At 41.1% G+C, this 24,809-nt stretch overlaps 1 long non-coding RNA gene across 3 annotated transcripts in view; it reads right to left on the bottom strand.

The window, feature by feature from the left end:
• LOC144280781 (uncharacterized) overlaps window positions 1–24,809 on the bottom strand; it is a 35,059-nt gene that overhangs the window by 6,707 nt on the left and 3,543 nt on the right. Inside the window, exon 3 of one of the 3 annotated variants that reach the window (XR_013349194.1) lies at window positions 5,203–5,309. The exons of the other annotated variants lie outside the window; for them this stretch is intronic. This is a non-coding gene — a long non-coding RNA (uncharacterized LOC144280781). The remainder of the gene's footprint in view (window positions 1–5,202; window positions 5,310–24,809) is intronic. 3 annotated transcript variants of the gene reach the window in all.

The raw sequence follows: 24,809 nt of genomic DNA, 5'->3' as shown, positions 1-24,809 counted from the left end.
ATAAACTTTGGTTCTGACCTTGACCTTACTCAACCAAGCGGAGTATCAGTCTCCCCGAATGTAAAATGGGCATAATAATAGTATTTCGCCTTATCAATAGTTTGGTTGATTTTAAAATTCCATAAATCTGGTATAGTCTACAACAGTAATGCCAGCGTGCTGTGGCCCGGTGACGTTTTTAGAACTACTGCTGCCAGCCCTAATATCAACCCTTGAGAAATAATGTTCACAGAGGATTATCTGGAGAATACGCAGGATATCTCCCCCTTTAGACCTGACTGAGCCAGACTAAAAAAGGCTCTTCTCCGAGACAACTTTTTCTGAAGACTGACTTTCCCTCAAAGTATCACACTTGCTTTCATTATCCCTGCTCTTGGGCACTAGGCCTTCTGCCATGTATTTGAGATCAGTGGGCTTATTGTGGGCATGTTGTAGCAGATGCCTTGAACCCGACTCCATTTCCCTTATGTGAGGATTGTAGGGACACTTGTCTCACACAGGGATTTTCTTCATCAGAAGCACAGTGCTAAAACAAGGGGACATAGTTTGATCCTAATGGCTGGTAGCAGAATAATTCTTAGGAAGCAAACAGTCCTTGTTTGGGAAAATATTTTGATAAGCTGGAGGCATGGGGGTAGAAACACAAGAACTGGGTGCTTTTATAGGACAAGCAACTCGGGGTAAGGCACAGATTGAGACAAAGAGGGGAATTTGACCTCTGAGAAGGAGAGGAGCCAGGGGAGGAATAGGAAGAGGTATCTGTGAGATGATGGGGGAGGTGAAGGCCAGTGGCACAGGGGCTTGTTGTTTGCTGGGGCTGCTGTAACAGAGCACCATGGACTGGGTGGCTTACACAACATACATTTATCTTCCTGCAGTTGTGGGTGCTAGAAGTTCGAAATCAAGGTGTGGGCAGCATTTGTCTCTTCTAAAGCCTCTCTCATTGGCTTGCAGATGGCCGCCTTCTCCTTGTGTCTTCACATGGTCTTCCTTCTATGCATGTCTGTGTCCCAAAGACACCAACCAGTCATGTTGGAATAGGGCCACTCCAATCACCTATTTTAACTTCATCTTTAAAGACCCTATTTCCAAATACAGTCATATTCTGAGGTACTGGGGGGCTAGGACTTCAACATATACGTTTTGCAGGGAACACAGTTCAACTCATCACAGGAGGCAAAGGACATTTGAAGACCACCCTCCGTCCAACCCTGTTTTCCTGTAAAAGTCTTCTAATTATTTTGTGTGGGTGAAATCTTTTGTAGACGCCAAAAAAAGGTAAGCCTCCGGTCTGGAAGCCATATGGTGTGGAACAGATTCCCCCTTGTGGGATCAAGAACCCTGAGAAAGTAAGCCTCCTGGGAACCGGCAAGAAAACTTGGGTCATGCTTGGGACCTCCCCTGGGCCTGGAGATCTCAGCTGGCATCTGGTTTGCATCACTGATCATGTTTTCCTCTTGGCTTTCTTTGATCATTAGGAAACTCAGAGGCAAATTGGAGGTTCCTTACAATAAATGCTCAGGAATTCATGCAGAGTTACTTCCCATGCTGTATCCCACTATTTAGCCCTCATTTTCTCTTGACTCTCCATTGTGGACTTCTCTGTCTTTGTCGTCTATTCCTTTGAAGCATTTTACCCCACTCCATATAGTTCCTACAGAACTGCCAATCATCATACCCAGCCCCATCTTTCACCCTCATCAGGGCAATGTGGGCACCTGGCTCAAGCTGGCTGGAATATCCCAACTGAATGACCACAGGCCTGGCTATGTAACTCAAGATGAGTCACAGAATTGCCTCAGATTGATATGGGGAGACAGATGTCTTCTTAGCTATTTGCAAAGTTGAAGGGATATGAATCTGAGGCTTCCAAAGGCTATCTTTCCTATCATATGGATACAACCTCATTCAGGCAAAGGCCACATGAGGCAAGCAGAGCTGAAAAAGGAGAAGAGACAAAGCCTTGAGGGTCTATTTGAGCCTTAAGATCAAACTACACCTAGAGCTGGATCCACCCCTGGATCTACTTAACATCAGAGTTAATAAATTCTCTTTTCCCATTGGGCACTGAGCTACAGACTGGAGGTAGGCATCAGATTAGTTCTGTTTCCCACTTCAAGTCTAGAAGGGAGCTCTCAATTTGAACACAAGGCCAAAGGGCAGTGATTATCTCGGAGTCAGAAACCTCAAGGCAAGTCTAGTTCAAGGACCATGACCAGTAATAGACTTCTACTGTTGTTTTTAACTAACAGAGTTTGTAAACTCAAATGTAACAGCTCCTCACTAGGATTGTAGGGATATTATTCATCCAGAAAATTTCAAGCTTGGCCAACAGTGGTATGTGATTGCTTAAACTCCAGGGCAACCCCAGGCCCAACAATTACGCTGAAAGGGAGAGGCCACTAAAGTAGCCCCTCAATGAGGAGTCTTCCCCTACACCTTACTTAGAAGTGGTCTTGGAAATCTCAAGACCAGGAGTGTCTTTGCAATTAGTAGAAAGGGGGCAGTTGGGCTGTCTGACCCAGAAGACTGCCTGGGGCTGTCTTTGTTCCTACCCTGCAGAACATGGAGTGTACTAGAAGCCACTTTGCATGATTATTCCTTCTCCTCATTGCCGAATGGGAGACTTATTGTGGCATTTCTGATGTCCCTTTGTCATTGGGTTTTGGGTATGCTGGGGATGGTGGAGATGGTGGTTAAATTTATCTTTTGGCTATAGGGTGCCAAATCCATGAAAGAATGTTTCAGAACCTCACAAAAGAGGAAAATGCATCACCTGGAAATCCTGAATTTTGGACTGAGTGTGGCAACTAGACATGATTTTGGTTTTCAGTATTTGTTTGTAGAGTCATTGTATTCTGTTCCTTAGGAGTGTTTATAGAATTGTATTTATGGGAAGAAGGGTGATTTTGTTTGTCAAGCTTCCTTCCCAGGAAGGAAGGCCCTATGTGGTCTTGGAGAGTATAGGCATCAAAACACTCCCACTCCTATTTCCAGCTTCACAGAGGTGGAACCTAGCCCAGGCTGACCAATCTGAAGATTCCAGTCATAGTGACTGGTTCAATTATGGACCTGTCATAAGCAAGTCCAATCATGATTGACATATGATCATTAGCTAAGAGAGATCTATTAACGCAGACAATGGTGTAGAAGTAAAAGCAGCTTCAAATTCAGCATTGGACCCTCTTTTCTTTATTTTTATTTTTATTCATTCATTCATTCATTCATTCATTCACTCATGAGAGACACAAAAAGAGAGGCAGCAACATAGGCAGAAGGAGAAGCAGGCTCCATGCAGGGAGCCCGATGTGGGACTCGATCCCAGATCCCAGGATCATGACCTGAGCCAAAGACAAGCACCCAACCACTGAGCCACCCAGGTGTCCCATGGACTCTCTTTTCTTAAAGGGTCTTCAGTCATTCTACCCTCAGAGATTTCTCATTAGCTGTTTCACCTCATGGAAGTTTGGAGCCTCAGACCGTTTTCCTTTGACCCCTGGCATGATTTGTTTAGATTATATGTTTTAATTTCCAAATCTATTATAATTTTTTGTTACCAATGACTTCCTTGTTTAAGAATGTGATCTCTATGAATCTATATGTGATCTGTATGTCCAACTCTTTGAACTTTGTTTAGACTTGCTTTTCATTCATACAAGTATGTGGCCAATTTTTGTAAAACATACCATGGATTCTTAAAAAGAATGTTTTCCTAATTTGATTTGTGCAGAGTTCTGTGTAAGTTAAGCATTGCTCAAGTCATCAATAGTCTTACTGATTTTTGTTTTGTTTTGTTTTATCTACTTGGTCTGTAAATTACAAAAAAAGATGAATTAAAATCTCCAATTATGATGGTGGATAAGTCAAATTCTCCTTGTCATTCTAATTTTTGCTCTCTATGTTTTAAAAACAACAATTTCTTTAGAGCAGTTTTAAGTTCACAGCTAAATTTTACTCTTTCAGATTTTCTACATGGGCAATCATGTTATCTGTGAACAAAGGCAGTTTTAGTTCTTCCTTCTCAATCAGTATACCCTTTATTTCTTTTTCTTATCTTATTGTACTAATTAGGATTTCCAGTACAGTGTTAAAAAAGAGTAATGAAAAGGGTTTCCTGATTCTAGTGGGAAACCTACTGGCCCATTTCTGCTGGGTGGGTGTTGAAGTCTCCAACTATGATAGTGGATTCATCTATCTCTCCCTGCAGTCCCACCATTCACTGCTTCACATATTTTGACACTCTGTTGTTAGATGGATGACCATTAAAGATTATTATGTCTTCTCAGGGACTTGACTACTTTGTTATTATGTAATGTCCATATAGCTCTGATAACTCTCCTTGCTTTGAAATGCACACTGAAATTAAGATAGCTACTCCTGGGACGCCTGGGTGGCTCAGCGGTTTGGCGCCTGCCTTCGGCCCAGGGCATGATCCTGGAGTCCCGGGATCGAGTCCCACGTCAGGCTCCCTGCATGGAGCCTGCTTCTCCCTCTGCCTGTGTCTCTGCCTCTGTGTGTGTGTGTGTGTGTGTCTCTCATGAATAAATAAATAAAATCTTTTTTTTAAAAAAAGATAGCTACTCCTGCTTGCTTTTGGTTAATGATAGCATGGTATATTTTTTTTATCCATTCACTTGTAATTTGTGTGTCTTTGTGGTTATAGTGGGTTTCTTGTGCATAACATTTCTTGGGTCCTTTTTTGATACACTGTGATGTTCTCTGTCTTTTAAATGGTGCATTTAGACCATTGACATCCAGAGTGATTATTAATATAGTCAGATCAATATTTACCATATTTGTTACTGTTTTCTGTTTGTTGCTTTTGTTCTTTGTTCCTATTTTTATCCTCCACTTTTTCCCTGCTTTTTGTGGTTCTAATTACACATTTTATATGATTCTATTTTCTCTTCTTTCTTAAAATATCAGTTACACTTTTTTAAAACACTTTTTAGTGGTTGCCCTAGAGATTGCAATACACATTTATAACTAATCCAAACCCACTTTCAAATAACACTGTACTTCACACACAATTTAAGTACCTTATAGTAATAAATAATACTAATTCTTCCTTCCCATCCCTTGTATCATTGCTGTCATTCATTTCACTATATACATATATAATCAAATGTATGGTTGCTATTATTATTTTGAGCAGTTATCTGTTAGATCAATTAAGAGTAAAAATGAAAGTTTTTATTTTACCTTCACTTATTCCTTTTTTCAGTATTCTTTTTGTAGATCCAAGTTTCTGACTTATATTATTTTCTTCTCTCTAAAGAAATTCTTTTAAAATTTCTTCCAAGATAAATCTATTGGCAAAAAAAAAAAAAAAAAAAATCCCTCAATTTTGTTTGTTTGAGAAAGTCTATTTCCTTCATTTTTGAAGGATAATTTTACAGAATTCTAGGGTGGTGGTTTTTTTGTCTCTCTACATTTTAAATATCATTGACTCTTGAACAACATGGGTTTGAATTGTGTGAGTCCACTTATATGAGGCTTTTTTAAAAAGTGGTAGAGTCTAACGCAGGGCTTGAACTCATGACCCTGAGATCAAGACCTGAATTGAAATAAATTGTTGGACACGTAACCAACTGAGCCACCTGGGCGCCCCTATATGTGGCTTAAAAAAAAAAGATTTTATTTATTTATTCATGAGAAACAGAGAAAGAGAGAGAGAGAGAGAGAGAGGGGCAGAGGGAGAAGCAGTCTCCATGCAGGGAGCCCAACATGGGACTCAATCCTGGGTCTCCAGGATCACACCCTGGGCTGAAGGTGGCCCTAAACCGCTGAGCTACCCAGGTTGCCCATTTAAAAAAAATAAATACAGTATAGTAAATGTATTTTTTCTTCCTTATGATTTTCTTAATAACATTTTCTTTTTTTCTATTTACTTTATTGTAAGAACACAGTACATAATACATATACAAAATATGTGTTACTCGAATATTTATGTTATTGGTAATAATTCTGGTCAACAGTTGACTATCAGTACTTAAGTTTTGAGGGAGTAAAAGTGATACTCAGATTTTTGGCTGTACAGGACGTCCAGCCCTAACCCCTTTGTTGTTCAAGGGTCAGCTATACTTCACTCCGTTTTCTTCTTACTTGCATTGTTTCTGAGGAGAAGTCAGGTATAATTCTTATCTTTGCTCCTCTATAGGTAAGGTGTTTTTTCTTCTGGCTTCTTTAAGTTAAGGATATTTTCTTTATTTTTGATTCTCTTTTGTTTGGAAAATGATATGCCTAGATGTAGGGGGGTTTTTTGGGGGCATTTTCCTTCTTAGTGTTCTCTGAATTTCCTGGATTTGTGGTTTGGTGTCTGACATTAATTTGAGGAAACTCTTAGTCATTAATGTTTCAAAGTATTTCTTCTGTTCCTTTCTCTCTTTATTTTCCCTTGGGTATTATGATTATGTGTTACTCTTTTTGTAGTTACCCTATAATTCTTGGATATTTTTTCTGTTTTGTTGTTGTTGTTTTTGTTGTTCTCTTTGATTTTCATTTTTAGAGTTATCTATTGATAGATTCTCAGTCTCAGAGATTCTTCCCACAGCCATATCCAATCAACTAATAAGCTCATCAAAGACATTCTTCATTTATGTTACAATGCTTATTTTTTAAAAAAGGATTTTATTTATTTATTCATGAGAGACACAGAGAGACAAGGCAGAGAGATAGGCAGAGGGAGAAGCAGGATCCCTGTGAGGAGCTTGGTGTGGGACTTGATCTCAGGATCAAGATCACAACCTGAGCAGAAGGCAGATGCTCTACCACCAAGCCACTCAGATGTCCCTATGTTATAATATTTCTAATCTCTAGCATCTCTTTTTGGTTCTTTCTTAGGATTTCCATCTCTCTTCTTAAACACTGTTCATCTGTTCTTGCATGCTGTCTGTTTATCCAGTAGAGACCTTAGCATATTAATCACAGTTATTTCAAATTCTCTGTCTATAATTCCAACATCCAATGTCTAATTCTAATGCTTTCTCTGTCTCTTCAAGCTGTTTATTTTCTTTTTAGTGTACCTTATAATTTCTTCTTGATAGCTGGATATAATGTAGTGCTTGAAAGGATCTATTGTAAATAGGCCTTCAGTGATGTACTGGTAAGTATAAGGGAAGGAGAAGCATTCTGTAGTCCTCTAATTATTTCAGTATTTCAGTGAGCTCAGTATTTCAATGAGCCCCACAAAGAGAGCAGGTCCTAATTCCTGGAAGCTGTGAATATTACCTTACATGATAAAGTTTTTGCAAGTGTGATTAAGTTAAGTGTTTTGAGACGAGAAGATTATTTGGATTGTCAGGTGGGTCCTATAAATGTCCTTGTAAGACAGAAGCAGAGAAAGATTAGACACAATAGAAGAGTAGTTAAGAGGAAGATAGAAGCAGAGAATGATGCAGCCACCAGCCAAGGAATGCCAGCAGCTGCCAGAAACCAGAAAACATGAGGAATGGATATCCTTCCCTGCAGAGCCTCAAGAGGGAAGATGACCTTACCAATACCTTAATTTCAGACTTCTAGCCTCCAGAACTGTAAGAAAATAAATTTTGCTATTTTAAGCCATGGAGGTTGTGGGAATTTGTTGTAGCAGCCCCAGAGGACTAACATAAGAACATTTTCATTTATTGGCTATTTGGATATTCTCTTTTATGAAATGCTTATTCAAGTACACTGCCTGCTTTTCTTTTTTTAAAGATTTTATTTATTTATTCATGAAAGACAGAGAGAGGCAGAGACATAGGCAGAGGGAGAAGCAGGTTCTCTGTAGGAAATACGATGTGGGACTTGATCTCAGGACCCCAGGATTACGATCTGAGCCAAAGGCAGACACTCAACCACTGAGCCACCCAGGTGTCCCTATTGCCTATTTTTCTGTTGTGTTGTCTGCCATTTTATTTTGTTTATTATTTTGTAATGATTCTTTTTATATATTCCAGTTATAAGTTAAAATTATTTGAGTTCTCTAAGAAGTAGAGACTGAGGTAGAGTTAGGAAGTGAAAGGCTTATTGTGGAGTAATACCCATGAAAGAAGAGGAAAAAGAAAGAAAAGAAAGAAAAGGAAAGGAAGCAGGATTAGACTATAGTGCAGACCTGAAGGTCTCTGACAGCCCAACAGGGAGGTCTGGAGCAAAGGCTACCCATTAGAGGAGTCCCATGGGGAATGGGGGTGGAAATCATTAGGTTCTTGTACCACTATTTTGTTTATCATCGGCTGGGGAACACTCCACAGAAAACATGCTTGGTCATTATTGCCTTTCTTAATCATTGGTCAAGGACCACTGGCCTGGTCCTTGGCTTGAAAGATGGTGTGGACCCAAAGGAGTTAACAGTAGGAGATTATGAGTTAATCACACTCCTCACTCAGCAATGAGCAGTCCTTTCTTGAAGGAGGCTTTGAATAGTGTATTGGCCATGTGAGTCCTATATTGTAACTATGTTCTTCCAGTTCATGTTTGTCTTTCACAATCTTAATGGTGCCTTTTTATGAACAGAAGGGTTTTTTTTAAAAGATTTTATTTATTTATTCATGAGAGACACAGAGACATAGACATATCTCATATTCATTAGAGACATAGGAAGAGGGAGAAGCAAGGTCCTCACAGGGAGCCCAATGTGGGACTCAATCGCTGGACCAGGATCACGCTCTGAGCTGAAGGCAGACGCTCAACTGCTGAGCCATACAGGCATCCCATGAACAGAAGTTTGTTTGTTTTTTTTTTTTAATCTCAATGTAGTCCAGTTTATCATTTTCCCCTTTATGATTAGTTATTTTTGGGTCATGCTAAGAAATATTTGCCTACCCTAAGTTCTATTCTAAAAGATTTTTAGGGTGCCTGGTTGCTTCAGTTAAACTTCTGTCTCTTAATTTCAGTTCAGGTCATGATCTCAAGATTGTGAGATCAAGCCTTACATTGGACTCCACACTGGGCATAGAGACTACTTAAGATTCTCTCTCCCTAAAAAATAATAAATAAATGATTGTTCCAAAAAAAAGATTTATTTATTTATTTATTTATGTATGTATGTATGTATGTATGTATTTATTTAAGAGAGAGGGAGAGAGAGCACACAGGGGGAGAAAGAGAGGGAGAAGCAGACTCCCTGCTGAGCAGGGACCCTGATGTCAGGCTCAATCCCAGGACCATAGGAACATGACCTGAGCTGAAGGCGGACGCCTAACTGACTGAGCCATCTAGGTACCCCTAAATAACAGATTTTTAAAAATTATTTCCATTTAGACCTACAGTCCACCTAGAATTGATTTGTGAATGATGTGAGGTAGGGGTCAAAATTTATTTGTCCCCTTCGCTATTCAATTGCCCTAGAAAAGAATATCTTTTCCTTTCCCCACTGTTTCCAAGTGTCACCTTTGTCATCCATTAGATGAACATACATGCATTGATTTACATTTCCCTGATACCTAATCACGTTGATTATCTTTTTGTGTGCTTATTGGCAATTGTATATTTTCTTTGGAGAAACGTATATTCAGATTTGCTCATTTTAAAAAATTGAGTTATTTTTCATATTATTATTGAGTTGTAGAGCTCTTTATATATCCTAGATACAACCTTTTATCAAATATAATAGTTACAAAAATTTTCTCTCATTCTATCATTGTCTTTTTACTTTCTTGATTATGTTCTTTGAGGCACAAAATTTTGACATTTTGATGAAGTATGATTTGTATATTTTTTTCTTTTGTTGCTTGTGTTTTTAATGTCATACTAATTCAAGGTCACAAAGATTTACACCTATGTTTTCTTCTAAGAGACTTATAGTTTTAGCTCTGGTATTTAGGTCTTTGGTCCATTTTGAGTTACCTTTTGTATATGGTGTATATGGTCAAATTTGATTCTTTTCCATGTGGATATCCAGTTGTCCCGACACAATTATCTGAAAAGATTATTTCTCCATTGAATTGGTTTGGCACCCTTATTGACAATCAACTGACACTAAATGTGAATATTTATTTCTGGACTTTTAGTTCTATTCCATTGATCTATATATCTGTCCTTGTGCCAATATCACACTGTCTTGACTCCTGTATCTTTGTAGTGAGTTTTAAAATTGAGCCCTCCAACATTTTTTTCTTCTTTTTTTTAAACAAATCTTTTAAAAAAGATTTTATTTATTTATTTATTTATTAGAGAAAGACAAAGAGGCAGAGGCAGAGGGAGAAGCAGGGTCCCTGTGGAACAGGGAGCCCAATGCAGGACTTGATCCCAGGATTCTGAGATCATGACCTGAAACAAAGGCAGACACTTAACTAACTGAGCCACCAGGCACCCCAACATTGTTCTTCTTTTTCAAGGTTATTTTGGCTATTCCAGTTACAGTTGATTTTGGTATATTATCTTTGTATCCTCCCTCCTTGATAAGTTAATTTAATTCTGATTGTTTGGAGATTCCTTTGGATTTTCTATGTACATAAATATGCTACCTACAAATAATAGCACCTTTATTTTTTTCTTTATACTTGGTCAGCTAGATAGATTCTAGCTTCTCTATAGTACTTCCTAGTTTCTCTTTTTTACTTCTTTAAACATAGTAAACATATTTGTTTTATATTATGCATTCAATCATTACTGTCTTTGGGGGTCTAATTCTGCAGTTTGTTGTTTCTCTCAGTTCTAACTGATGGTGACTTTATATTTAAAATGTTATGATTTATTTATTGTTGTTTCATATTTCTCAAAGCTTTATCTTTGGGGATGTTTTGAGGTGTGGGGTTAGTTTTTGTCCTTCTCAGGAGGGTTTCCATTTCTTCTATCAGGTGCCTACAGGATACAACTAAACTGGTACAAAGTTTACACTGAATTTTTAGCTTTGAATTTGGAATTACATAAGAAGTATATATTTCAGGGATGCCTGGGTGGCTCAGGGTTTGAGTGTCTGCCTTCAGCTCAGGGTGTGATCCTGGGGTCCTGGGATCGAGTTCCACATTGGACTCCCTGCATGAAGCCTGCTTCTCCCACTGCCTATGTCTCTGCCTCTCTCTCTCAGTCTGTGTCTCTCATGAATAAAAAAAAAAAAATCTTAAAAAAAAGAAGTATAAATTTCAACCCCTAAAATATGTGTATGCAGGCTTATGATTAAGAATTAGCAAAGGAGAGGCACCTGGGCAGCACAGTCGGTTAAGTGTCCAACTCTTGGTTTCAGCTCAGGTCATGATCTCAGAGTTGTGAGATCAAGCCCCACATGAGGCTTCACATTCAACATGGAGTCTACTTGAGTCTATTCTCTTTCCCTTTCCCTGTGTCCCTCCCAGTCATTCTCTCTCATAAATAAAAAAATAAAAAATAAATAAATAAATAAATAAATAAATAAATAAATATTTTTAAAAAGAATTAGCAAAGCAGATCTTTTTTTCTATTCAATTTAGTGCCAAGTCTTAGAACTTTGAGGGTTGAGCTTTTTTTCTAGTTCACCCACTGAGAATGTTACTTTTCTGAGCTAAATGAAAGTGTCTCTAATCCTACATCCCATCCCACATTAAGGCCCAGAGTTTGGCTCATATTCCTAGTACACAAGACTTCTCAAAATCCAGCTCCAGGCCCCCAGGGGTTGGCAGATATCTTCAGGGTAAATCCTGACTTCAGCATTTGCCTCTCTGTATTTGGGTTTTTCTCACCATGGGCCTCTGAAGATTTCTTACTTGGCCACTACTATAACCCTACATTTAAAAAGATATTTTAAAAAGCATTTTATCCAGCATTCTGAGTATTCTGCATTGGCAGGGCTTCTCCAGCATCTCTGCTGGGAATAATCACTGTTGGATGCTTGCCTGCTGACAAATTCAGCTCCAAGCTGACCTGAAATATCCAAATCCATCAAATGACCAGAGCTGAACAAACAGGCCTGTTTCATAACAGATTTTTTCCTTTATAAGACAGTTTTGTTGACCATAAAATTTGTTTCCCTCTGTTAAAATTCATACAGAGGATTTGACAATGATCAGTTGCTCTCAACTGCAGGTGATTTCCCACCTTCCTGCCTCCCAGGGGATATTTGGCAATATCTGAAGATGTTATTTGGTTGTCATAATTGAGAAGGGGGTATAAATGGCATATGGTAGATAGAAGCCAAGGATGCTAGTAAACATCCTATGATGCAAAGGACACCCCCCAAAACAAAGAATTATCCAGCCCAAAATGTCAAAAACGCCATTGTGGAAAAAACCTTGGACAATAATTACTATTTCTTTCTTTAAAAAATTATTTACTTATTTGAGAGAGAGAGAGAGAGAGAGAGAGAGGTGGGAGGGGCAGAGAGAGAGAGAGAGAGAGAATTTCAAGCAGATACCCTGTTGAGCACAGAGCCCAGTGGGGGTATAATCTCATTGAGACCATGAGCTGAAGTCAAGAATTGTCTGCTTAACTGACTGGGCCACCCAGGAGCCCCAGTAATTATTATTTGTTTTGAAAATCTTCCTTCAGGAGTCTCAAGTGTGTGTAGCGGGTGTGACTGTTACTTGTTTCTTCTAATACTTTTGGTTTAGGTACAAAATTTTAAAATATTTATTGGTCAAAAATTAATGCAAGGGAATGAACATTGCTACCTTCTAACAACACCTTTTCTGTGTCTGGCCCAGTGCTAAACAGATTATTATTATTATTATTATTATTATTATTATTATTATTATTATTTTAGTGCTAAACAGATTAATGAAGACAGTAACATTCATTTCCTCATTTTCTCCAGAACTCTAGCGTTTTGGATCAAAAGTAGATGTGACGCTTCCAAGGCAAATGATAGGTAAGCTTCAAATAAATTATTCACTACAAAGCAGAAACTAGATAGAGAATCTAGGCATGACAATACATAACATTTCAAAGCTGGATTTTAGTCAGATCAACATATCACAGTGTGATTGATATGATCACAATCATGTTTCCTTTGACATTCAGAAAAGCTGGACACGCAAACACAGGTGCAAGGTGTCATTCACCTTCCAACATTGTGTGACTCAGGCTGCATATAAGAAGCACTCCTAGGATAAACTCGTGGGGCCTCCAATACCTGTCTCAGCCTGAGATGTCTTTCCTGTAGAGAATAGGATAAAACAATTTGCTCGGCAGCATTGAGCCCCCTTTACTAGTTAGAAAATAAAAGATAAGATAATAAAAATCCTCACAAATCTAGGGCCATTGGGCTTGAGGAGTCACACAACACTATTCAGGGATCAGGGCAGGAGATAGGAATGGGACAAGCAGCTGTAAGGCAGGAATGGAATAGGGTTTTTTTCTAGATTAGTCAGTACAGACTTACTAGAATGCCAACCATGCTTCTGGTAGTGTTTGAAGCCAATGGGAAAGGGTATAGTTATAAGCTAGTGATAATTGCTACTTACTGTGTTTGGTATGTCTGCTCCATTGCCTTGCTTTCATTTGAGACAGGCATGATTAATCAGAAGAAGTTATCAGCTGTCTCAATAGTGTCATTTATATGGGCCTAGGAGAGGGGCCATCCTACTGCTCAGCAGCATGTACTATAGGAAGGGTACAAATCCAGCTGAGTGTTGGTCCAAGTCATCCATGCTTTCCTGTTGTCCTATAGCCCTGTGCTACTTTCTGATCTTTCCTGGTTCTCCCATCTGGTCAGTATGGTAGATCAGCTCCTGATCTCTCTTCAAGTGCCCTCTTTGGTGTTCATGCCTCAGTGCCTTGGACATTGCCCCTTTGGATGTCACCCTGGCAGTGAGCTCCCAGTACTGTTTGGGACTGAGAGTACATGACACATCAGTGTCCCTAATCCTACCTCGGGACAAATCAAATGCTGGCACTTCCAATCGTCTTTTATCAGCTGGAGAATTTTATGTTGTATGTTTTCAAGATTTCAGGCAAAAAAAATCTGGATAAGAGATGATATGATAGGACACTCTGGGGGGGCAAAATCATTCCCCTCTGCCCTGGAACTTGTTGTGGCTTGAGACAGTCCTTAGGCTCATTTCCTTCTTCAGGGTCTCAGATAAAATACAAGATGCCTAGTTAAGGTTTAATTTCAGATAAACTAGGAATAATTTTTTAAAAGAACAGTAACGTCCCATATAAATAGATCCTATTTCTGAGTGCAGCCAACACTGTGTCCCCAAGCCAGATCTGTGAGCAACTCTCAGGTAGGTGGGGCTCAGCAGGTGTCAGCTTGCACCTCTCCTCTGCAACTCCCCCCTCCCCAGATCAGCTCCCCACCTGGCTAGGATGTGCATGCAAGTGAGCCACCAGGTTTTGTGCTGCAACCCCAATGCCAAGGATGCTGGGAAAAGGAGCACTACCTCCCAGGCCTCTGGTTTGGAAGCTTTTTCAAGGCTCCTGGGGCAGAATTTCCTCAAGTCAGGACAGGTCTGAAAGTGCTGTCTGGCAGCCAGAGAGTGATGAAAATCACCACATACACAGGGCTGGACATTACCCCCAAAGGTGTTGCCAAACAAGATCTGACCTAGGACATCAGAATGAGCATGACCTGGGGGTTATTAAAGCCTGAACATGATCACCCACAGTGGCCCTAGATTCTAGAGGGAAGGAGAGGGATGCTTCCTCCTCCCCTAGCCCACTGGCCACTCAGAAGGAACCCTGAGATGGGGTCAGGGCAGGGCCAGGCTGACTATTCTTATTCTGCTAGTCTCCTGTTTGGCTGAGCACCAGTGAGCCCTTCTCCCAAGGACAGTCCCTAAGCCTACCCACCCTTCTCATTGGTACCCTCATTCTGCCACTGGGCTTCACTGACTGCCTACATGACTGCAGACTTGACTTCACTTTACTAGGTGCACACTTTACCTATGCACTTAGTGCATAGATCTTGGTCTCTAATACCATCCTCCAGGGAAAGGAAGCAGGATTCCTGGGAGGAGAGATTGATTTTAGGGTTGGAGCAGGGAATACACAAGGTGAACCTGGAGCCCTTGTGCCAGAAAGTAAAGAAGTGCTTTAAACACACATACACACACACACACACACACACACATGCATAATACAAGACCACATTGATGGGAATATGTCAAAAAGGCTCCGGAGCCAACTCAAAGAGCTCCCAATGTCCAGAAGTGGAACAAATATTTTGAGCAACAAAAGAATTAAAGTAATATGGGGTTATAACTTGAAGTACGCAATGAATATCTATGAGTCCATACTGGTAAAACTAAATGATTGAAAAAAATAAATGGAGGACAAGAAACAAACCCCCCATGCAGAAGAGTTCTACATTTATGAAGACAATTTATCCTCAAGGAGGTGGAGCATTCAGTAAAGAACTAAGGAAATCTGGATAAAGTATGGATTTTAGTTTATATAACGTATCAGTATTGGTTCATGAGTTGTGACGAATGTACCATGTTAATGTAAAACGTTAGTACCACAGGAAACTGGGGTGGAGTGTATGGGAACACTATACGTCTTTTCAAGTTTCTGTAAAACTATTTGAAAATTGAAAGTTTATTTTAAAAAAAAGACCAAACAAACAGCCCAGCTTTATTGAATTTCTGATTATGAAAACAGATAATAATGTAGATTCAGGCAATGCAGGAAATATAGACCAAAGTAGCAATCACCTAAACTCTCAGCCTTCCCCTGACATATTAGTAATTCCTTCTAGACTGTGCCTCATGTCCACAGAGTCAAATGGGAACAATTTCATGTAAATCAGCTCCTATGTGAATGGCCATTTTTACCATGTGCTTTTTTTCTACACAATACATCTAAGATATTTTCTATTCCAATATAGAGCTAGATCATTCTTTTGTTTTATGATGTTCTGTTATGCTATAATTTACCTAAGCAAGCTTGTGCACCATGTAAGCTTGAGTTCTTTTTTCTCCTTTTTCTCCTGTGAATAATACCACATTCACACACAAACATTCTTGAACTCTTGTTCAATTATTTACATAAGATAGATTCCTAAACCTAAAATTGGTGATTGCAAGAGATACACATTTACTATCTCAGCAGAGGTTGTTAGATACCCTACAGCAGTATTGGTCCATTTCTTTGCTACCATCAGCAGTGGATGATAGGGCCTGATTCCTCATATCCTGCCCCAACATCGGGTGTTCTCATTCTTTTCAATATTTGCCCATTTGTAGTTGAAGATAATGGCTGATTTGATCCTCTCTTGTTGGCCTATATTTCAAGCTTGTGTTACCACGTTTCTTCCCCTAAAATTATTGTACCTACTCCATATTCTAACTTCAACGTAGCCCTTGGGCCCAATGGTTAAGCCCCTACCACTAGAAACAGAGCATGGAACACACGGAGGTCAGAATCCTCATATTTCAATTCTTCCTTTCTCTTTCCAGGGCTTAACATATTCTGAAAAGGTACAGGACAGCCCCCCAAAAATGCTTGTTGGATAGAAGTATGGGATCAGAGGGAAGAACTAATCCAAGCTGAGCCAATTAGATTCTTTCTCAGATATTTGAAGTAAGAGACATAGAAACCACTGTAGTATTGTGGGCCAGTGGAGTCATAAGATTCTGGAGAGTTGGAGTTGTTTTTTGTAGCATGGTAACCCAGAGCAGTGAGTTATTTCCTAGCAGAAGATAACAGTAGCCAGTGGGAGAAACAAAGATGAAGAAACCTGGGAGGGAAGGAGCAGAAGAAGGAGAGGAGGAAGGCCTGCCTTCCTCTACCAGGTCCTGTGAGCCCTGGCTTTCACTGGTGTGTTCCCAGAGGTTACCTTATATCCTTAGGATAAATTCTGCTTTTATTAACCCATCCTTGACCAAGACTATGAAATAATGGTTCAAGCCCAACTCATTTTGCTTATTTTTCACTGTTCCCAAGCAACTTTCTGATGATTAACCAAATTCCCTTGATACCACAATACAGGGACACTACCCATAGTGTGTATTTACCATTACAAATGTATGGCTAGCAAAAACAAAACAAAACAAAAACACCCACAAATGTATGGCTAGCAAGTAGTTACTGAGTAACAACTAAGCACCTAGCACTAGGGGGGAACCTTGTATATACCCAAAAAATAGAAGACATAATTCATCACCCCAAGGGACTTAAGGTGGGAGATAAAATGAACATATGAAAGAATCACACACCCTGATCAGTCCAGCATGGTAAGAGCTGGGCCAACACTATTGTTCCTTGAGAAGACTGCTGAGATCATACAGTCCCAGATGACATGTCCCAGAGTCTATGACATGTCCCAGACATAGGCGGGGTGAGTGCTGGAACGCTGCTGTGTCTGGGACACCCTTAAAGAGAACATGTTGGTTGTAGTTGTCACACATCGAGCCCCATGCAGCCATGTCTCAGCAACTTGGGAATTTCCCAGGTGGTTGATGAGCCCTAAGGGCCGGTGTGTGTGTGCATGGTGGGGAGTGCATGCCTGGGAAGTGGGGAACGCTGACCTACTGGGCTTAACACAAGGGTATGGGTGCAGAGGGAAGGAGTCAAGCTTCATAGGCTATGTAGGATGGAGGTGTCAGAGGGGCTGGCCCACTCCAGGCAAAAAGCCTCCATTTAATTTTCTATAAAAAGGAGGATATTCTGCTTTCATCATAAGCAGATAAGTTTTAAGACTTCAACAAAGCAAATGTGTGGAAATCACACTGCAATTTTTATTGGGTTTTCAGTTTTTAAAGATTTTTAAAAAATGTCTTAAAGTAATCTCAACATCCAACACGGGGCTCCCACTCACAATCCTGAGATCAAGAGTCACACACTTCACCGACAGAGCCAGCTAACCACCCCATACATTGCAACTTTTAAAATGCTATTTGAAAATAAATAAATAAATAAAATGCTATTTGAAAGAGAACTGTGGTTATCCTAGTGGTTATAATGCCAAAGGTAGTTTTATTTGATATAGAGCATTATTTTTAAAGGATTGACCCCTGTAATTACACTCTGCTTTCTATTTTGGAACCACTTCTGATTTGCTAGAGGGGTTTAGGAGCTCAGTAATGGCTGATGTGAATGAACACATCACATGGTAGGTAGTTCTCAGCTATGTGTGGTATCTGTCTCCATCCTTCTTCAGAGGTAAGCACTACAATGATTCTGCTGAAGTAGAGAAGGCCAATAACATGCCCAAGGTCACACAACTAGGAGCGGTAGAGCCAAGGTTCATCCCAGGAAGCCTTATCCCAGAGCCCTTGCTCTTGATTTACTCACTCTGCTGCCTTTGGAAACCTTCCAGCTGAGGAGCTACCCTCCCCTTCTCTCTTCTGCTCTAAGCACCCAGATATGAGAAATTCCTTTTCACTCTTTGAACAAACCCATTGTCTCTTGCCTCTGGGTCTTGGCACATGCTGTTCCTTTTTCTAAAATACCTTCCTCCCCATCCTTCTTTAGTTGAACAACTTATGGTTAGAGTCTCAGCTTAGCACACATGTCCCCTGGGAAAGCACCTCCTGAGTCCTCTGAGTATGAAGTAGTGTCCCCACTCTACACTTGTGTAGCACTTCCTCCCTGGTGGGATGTATCACTCTGTTAGAACTGCCTTTTGACTTCTCTGTTTCCCCTTGAGCACTGTATCAGCAGTGAGCACTGCACACATTTCCCCCTGGGGTTAATCTTTCTTACGGCCATAGACTGATGGTTAGCACAGTGCCTGGCACAGAAGGGCCTCCATATATCCTTGCTGGAGAATGAATTAATGAACAGCTGCTTGGTACTGAGTGGTTGTGTGTATGTGCCTTTCTGAGTGCATGTGGTATGAAGCATTCTTCACGAGACCCAGAAGACAGTGACTGGGAGAAAGAGATGGAGGCAACCCTCCCTCAGCCCATCCCTTGAAGTACATTATACGAGACTGTCCCAGGAGGCTGAGTGAACAGATCAGCTGGTGCCACCCGGCAACTAACAGAACCCAGAGATTCCCCCACTGGAGAGGGTCTCTGCCTCTGAGGGGTGGGAAAGGAGGCATATTCTAGAGACAATTTGACAAAAAAAGGAGAAAGGGCTCTAGGTTTCCTTTGCATTGGGGTGTGTGTGTGTGTGTGTGTGTGTGTGTACTTTCCAGTAAAGCTCTGTGTTTAAAAAGCTTGTCTAAGGGGAGCTGGGTGTCTCAGTGGTTAAGCATCTGCCTTTGGCTTGTGTCTAGATCCTGGGGTCCTGGGATCAAGTCCCACATCAGACTTCCCACAAGGAAGGAGCTTGCTTCTCCCTCTGCCTATGTCTCTGCTTCTCTCTCTGTATCTGCCATGAATAAATAAATAAAAAAATTAAAAAAAAACTAAAATAAAAACTTGTCTAATCAAGCAAGCAGGAGGAAAACTCACAGCCCGGTTCAGTCCTAGGCCACATCAAACAAAGCCAGACCTTCAGCACAAGGGAGATTTTTGCCTTTCCTGGCAAGGACAGCAGCGTGGGGATTCTAAAGGATTTTGGTCAAGGCAGAATCATGATGAACGTCCTGTTCTAGGAGTCCTGAGGCCCTGGATAGATCAGAGGAAAAGCAGCAACTGCCTTGTCCAGGGTCACAGCACTGTTTGTCTCTGGCTGAATGCTGGCAGGTTCCTACATGGATGTACTGGCCAGGGCAGGTTATTGGAAGGTCAGTCTCACTCCAGGCATATTGGGTCCCAGTCCAGAGCTCCTCCCACCACCCCAGCTAACAGGATTCTCCAACTCTGAGGCATCTTTAGACAATCATGTTTCATCTTAGGCTGGAAAGGTGCTGTCTCACCCATCTGTCACAGACTTTTCAGACTCAAGGTCTCAGGGCTTGGACAAGCCTTGCTCTTCAGCAAGGAAGCATCATGGACCTTGATGTAAAAGTCACCCATCGCGATGTTTGGACTTTACTAAGTGGAACCTAAGACCCACTTGCAAAATGATTTCAAGAACCTCATTGGATGAGTCTCATACTCCTTTTTCAGAAGTTGTTTTTCATAAATGATTAGGTAATTGTACAAAGTGAAAATGTTATCAGTTGGCTGTTGACCACATGTTACCAGCCACCTTTTTACCTCTAAGGTCACCAATGTCCCCATTAACATTTAGTACATGAACCTCTTAAGTTTTCTCTTATACAACATATCTATCACCTAAAAAGTTCCTTCTTCCCCTGTTCCAACCAATTCCACCTGTTCTGACCTCTATCATCATTGACTGTTTTTCTCTTTTCCAGAGTGTCTCTGAGGATTCAATGTTTGTGTCCCTCCAAAATTCATGTTAAAACTTTAACCCATGATGTCAGAGTATTAGCAGGTGGAGGTGGGGACTTTGAGAAATGAAGCCCTCATGAGTGCGATTAGTGCTCTTATAAGATGAATCCCAGAGAGATCCATACCCCTGTGTCCTGTGAGGACACAGGAGTAAGATGGCCATTTCTGAACCAGGATAAAGGCTCTGACCACACAGACAATCGGTTGGCTCTTTGATCTTCAGCTTCCTAGCCTCCAGAACTATGGGAAATAAATTTCTGTCATTGTAAGTCACCCAGTCTATAGTATTCTGCTATAGCAACCTGGACTGACTAAAACAGTGTTATAATACTGGAATCATAGAGTAGATAGTCTTTCATGTGTGGTTTCCTTCACACAGCGTAATATCCATGAGATTCATCTGTGTTGTCACGTATGTTGGCTATCCTTTATTTTTATTGCAGAAGAAGAGTTTTCCATTATACGTATATTCCACAGTTTTTTTTTTTTTTATCCATTCAGCTGTTGATGGATGTTTGGGTTCTCCTAGTTTTTGGCTATTAAGAAAAAATCTTCTGGAGTACCTGGGTGCTCAGTCGGTTAAGAATCTGACTCTTGGTTTCAGCTCAGGGCATGATGTCAGGGTCATTAGATAGAGCCCCACGTCGGGTTCTGTGCTCAGCAGGGAGTCTGTTTGAGATTCTCTCCTGCCTCTCCCCTCCTCAATAAATAAATAAATCTTTAAAAAGAAAATAAAGCTACAATGAACATCGATATACAAATCTTTGTGGGGGGGTGGACAGAAGTTTCATTTGTCTGGAGTAAAAGCACCCAGGAGCAGAATTCCTGGGTTATAAAATAGGTGTATGTTTAACTTTATAATGAACTTGTGGCTTGTTTTCTATGTCACCTTCCTGAAAAGATGTTTAGAAATCAGCCTGCAAAGTCCACACTAAAACAACCTCCATAAGGAGAAGGTGGTAACAGACAGGTAATAGCTCTTAGGGAGAAAAGCCGTTTAACCAGTTCCTCAATTAACCAGCTTCTGCATCGTTTTCATAATTCATGCTAATTTTGGGCTGTACCCAAGGAAATGCTTATTGCAGACACAATATTGAAGGGCCCAGAAGGGTATTTATAGCAAAATGTTGACCAAAGCTTTCAGAATTTTGCTTTAAGCTCAATCAACTGCAACTTAGCAGGTAATTTATTGAGAATGTAAACTATGGAATGATCACCCTTTGGAAACCTAATCTGACTTCTGAATTTTCACTGCTGGAGTCTCCATCTTAACCTAGGAATGTTAAACAGGCTTTTCTGTGAATTGAGGGCTTGGCTATCTGGGTCTTTGCTCTCTGTCAGATGTATCATCAGGCCATATTGTATAGGAAAGCAGCATAAGAAAGTCGTATTTGGGAGACTGAACAGGAGAAAGGGGTCTGAACTCTGCTGGACCCTAGGAACAGGAACAAAGGGGTCTGGCCAGGCTGAAGGAGACCTGAAACCCTTGGAAGCCCTGTTTCTTTTGGCAGGACTTCAGAGGACGTGGATGTGGGGAAGCTGGTGAGCCAGGAACTAGGAATTGTGGCCTAGAAAGTTTATGCAAGAGGCTGGAGTAGCACAGTCCCTCACCTGGAAAGTCCCTTCTCAGAAACAGGAGGCTAGAGTAGAAGTTGACCATCCTAAGAAAAACACCACTGGTGGGCTCCTGTAAAGTCCTGGAGCCAAACGATCCACACTGCATTTCTGGGCATTTGTTGTCCTCTATCATAGAATACATCATTCCTCCCATCTTCAGATCCTTCTTGTAGTACAATCTTACACTCCCACCTTTGCCACGTGACTTGGCAGCTCTGCCCACTGCCCGAGCCTCCTACTTCTCACCACTGATGTCAACACAGCCTTGTGACTTGCTTTGGTCAGTGGAGTGTAGGCAGGAGTGACTTGGGAGGCCCCAAGAGGTGTCATGTGTCTCTGCTCAGCTTCCTCGGCTGATAGGTACCATTTGATAGGTAAAGAATATGCCCTAGTAGTGCTGCTCCAAAGAAAATACAGAATTGTATAGTATGTGAATTGTATCTCAATAAACTTTTAATAAAACTCAATCGTCTGCTCGTTGTGTCTACCATAGTGAGGCAAGCACTAGTATTTTTCCCTTTATCACGGTACATGAAACTAAGGCCCAGGGAGCTTAGGTAGCCCTCCCAGTTTGTTCACCTCCTAAGTTTTTTTTTTTTTAAGATAGATTTATTTATTTATTTATTTATTTATTTATTTATTTATTTATTTATTTATGATAGACAGAGAGAGAGAGAGAGGCAGAGACACAGGAGGAGGGAGAAGCAGGCTCCATGCTGGGAGCCCGACGTGGGACTCGATCCCCGGACTCCAGGATTGCACTTTGGGCCAAGGGCAGGCGCCAAACCGCTGAGCTACCCAGGGATCCCCTACCTCCTAAGTTTTTGAGCTGAGACAGGGATTGGGGTCTTGACACGGCACCCGGGGGGGGGGGTCCTTCCAGTGTGTTTGCTATCCCATCTTAAGGCCAAGGGGAAACTAGATTTGAGGACTATTTAGACAACACTCGGTTATGTATAAGGGCTGTTTTTAGCTCTTTTTCTAGCACCTCCTCTCCTGGCACCCTCCTCCCTGCACTCACCTTCCCTCATCTGCTGACGACACTGGTTGTTCAGAGTCCCTCCTTGCTCTCTTTTATAAGCACTCTTGCTAAGAATATCAAAAGATATTTGACTAGTGTAAACCAACATTTAACATGATCACAGGTAGTCTTTCCCATGTTGCCAGATGCCCTGAGTCTCTGATGCTCCTGCCTCCCCCACCCCTACTTAGGGTGGCTGGAGATGTGGGGCATCTTCCTTTTGGGCTCCATTGTCAGGGAGGGAGATTTTTCATTTGACAGAAATACACATCTCTGGGATGTCTCCCATGAACTGGCAATTCATGCTGGCTTAAATGCACCTGCACTCAAACTTCCCGGCAACCCATAGACTGTGTGCATGGATGAGCATGTTTTTCAGATAAGGAGACTGAAGCTTAGAAAAGTTAGGGAACCTACCCAAGATCTGGCAGAGAGTGAGGGCCCCACCAGGCTTCCATTACAGGTCTCCTAATTCCAAGTTCAATATTCTTTTTCTTATTTAGGGACGTGTATTTTTTTCTCCCAGGGTCACCCCACGGAGTCTACCACAAGCCTGGAGCAAAGAAGGAGTCCCAGAAGGTAATGAAAAAGAAATCAATGAAAGCCAACCTATGCCAGATTGCCCAAAAGCCTTTTTTCCTTAAGAAAAATGTATGAGTCAGCCCTCAACTCTAGCACATCTGTGTGTGACAGAAAGACTCGTCCTGGGATTTTCATTTGCAAGAGGAGAAGAGTACCAGTTGCCCTGAATTGGCACAGCTTGAGCATAGAATAGGCAGAAGAGGGATGGATGGGTGTTGAGGGGTAGTTAGAAAAGCTGATGAAATGTTGCTTCATCTTCTTAGAGGCAACAGAAGCTACCCAAACACCTGCCAAGGAGATGGAGGGTGAGCATCCCGAGAGAGGATCCCTTGGGAGTTGTTGAAAGGGATTGAACAGTAAGGAAACTCACAAACTACAGAAGGAAAGGGAATTGTGGAAAGGCCAGCAAGATGTAGAAACTTTATTGCAAAGCTAACATCATATAATTTCATTTACAATACTTCTCCCCACCTTTCAATTTTAGTATACGTGCTGCCGAAGCGAGCACTCTCCCCACCTTTCAAAATGAATTGTAGGTAACTGGGCACTGGGCACCCCAGCACCACCGATGCCACTGGCCACTGGGTGCCTTAGCTATCAGCCCCACCAGAAGGGATTCCAAGTACATTGTTCAGTCTAGATTTAAAAGTCTTGGGTGAGAATCTGATTGGCTGTCTTTAGTTCATGTGTCCATACTCCTGCTGCCAGAGGTCAAGGGGAATTTTCCACCTTTTCAGCCTCCAGAGTGAGATCCTCTTGCAAAAGCAGAGGCCTCACAACCAGGAAGCAGATTCAGGTGCTGCATAATTATTTTTTTAAAGGATGATGCTGCACAATTATGACAAAAATATGTCTACTCTCATCAAGACCATGATACCTACTTCTCAGGGTTGCTGGGAACATTGAAAAAGATCATTCAATTATTCTACCATCATATATCAAGTTACCAATAGTATTCCTAGCACTATGCTAGGTGTTGGGTAATGTCTCTAAGTTCTGGCACATACTAAGAATTCAATAAGTGACAACTATGTTAAGAAGCTATGAAATGGGAGCGGAGCGGGAGAGAATGACACGAGGGGTCTCAGCTAAACATTTGATTGAGCTTTGATCTCTGAACTTCCTGGAAGCCAAGAGAAATAGTTCTAATGACAGGAACCATAAATAGCTGATTTACTGGGTTCTTTCTATGTATCAGGCACTGTGCCAAACATCACACATGTATTATCTCACACTGAATCCTCATGACAACTCTATAAAGTAGATATTATTACTCTGATTGTACAGATTATGAGAAAAGGTTCAGCATGGCTAAATAACTTGGTCAAGACCAATCAATCAGTTAATGGTGGCACTGGGATTTGACCCACATCCTTTTGACCCCAGAGCCCAAACTCTTAATCACTGCTCTGTGATTCTATCACCAAATGTCTGGGACAAACTACTGAGGGGCTGCCAGCTAC

This window comes from Canis aureus, chromosome 12 (genome assembly GCF_053574225.1).
Source record: "Canis aureus isolate CA01 chromosome 12, VMU_Caureus_v.1.0, whole genome shotgun sequence".
Taxonomy (NCBI): domain Eukaryota; kingdom Metazoa; phylum Chordata; class Mammalia; order Carnivora; family Canidae; genus Canis; species Canis aureus.
The sequence above is the reverse complement of the archived record's forward strand: the minus strand, read 5'-3'. Positions and strand labels throughout refer to the sequence as shown.